Source organism: Aethalodelphis obliquidens, unplaced genomic scaffold (genome assembly GCF_003676395.1).
Source record: "Aethalodelphis obliquidens isolate GAN/ISIS:26980383/991018 unplaced genomic scaffold, ASM367639v1 scaffold89, whole genome shotgun sequence".
Lineage (NCBI taxonomy): Eukaryota > Metazoa > Chordata > Mammalia > Artiodactyla > Delphinidae > Aethalodelphis > Aethalodelphis obliquidens.
In genome coordinates, this window is record NW_020838033.1 from 2,845,049 (window position 1) to 2,845,888 (window position 840).

Here is an 840-nt window from a genome sequence, read left to right on the forward strand (position 1 = left end):
GCAGGGGCCTTTCGGTCTTCGGTCACTGAGCCCAGTGCCTGTGGAGTGGAAAGCCACCAGTCTTTAATTTAGTCTCTCGCCCTTCATCGCTTCTGGAGAGGGAGGTGAACCTCCGGGCGACTTTGTACAGCGAGGCATTGGAGTCAGACACAATAGCGGGAGTTGGGGCTAAGTGACACCTCTCAGAGGGGAGTATTTTCGCCGTCTCAGTTCAAACCCCTCTTAATCCTCACCTGGTTATTGCATCTCCCCGCTAACGTGGGCACCAAAATCACCTGAGGCTCTCTAAAAGTAGATTCCCGGGACCGCCTCCCGTGTGTGGGGCACGCCTGGAATATGCATTCTAACCAGCGCCTCGGGTGGACAGAATTGGCCTCTGTCCCACTTACCTCCTTGAACGAGGTGCTGTGAGTTCAGCACTTGGCCAAGGCGCTACCCGGGTAGGTTTATCTTCCCTATGGCTGTGTAACTTTGGAAGGCGTTAGTGAGAAGGAATCCATTCTGGTTTCAGACCAGCCTGGGCTCGAAACTCGCACAGCCTACTTACAGAGAGGCAGGGTACCGAAACTCCGTGCGCCTTATGTCCTCATCTGTAAAATGAGGCTAATCACACCTACATCTTAGAGCAGTGGCTTTCCTTTTTTTAAAAAAAATCATAACCCCACAGTGAGAAATATATTTGCATCCTGACCCAGTACACTTATACTCCTGTGAGTGTATGATAAAACTTTCCAAAAACAATACTTACCCTTCCTACGCGTGATGAACTGATGTTTTCTATCCTGTCCTATCTTATTCTTTCTTCCCTCCCGCCCTCTTTCCTCCTTTCCTTCCTTCCTT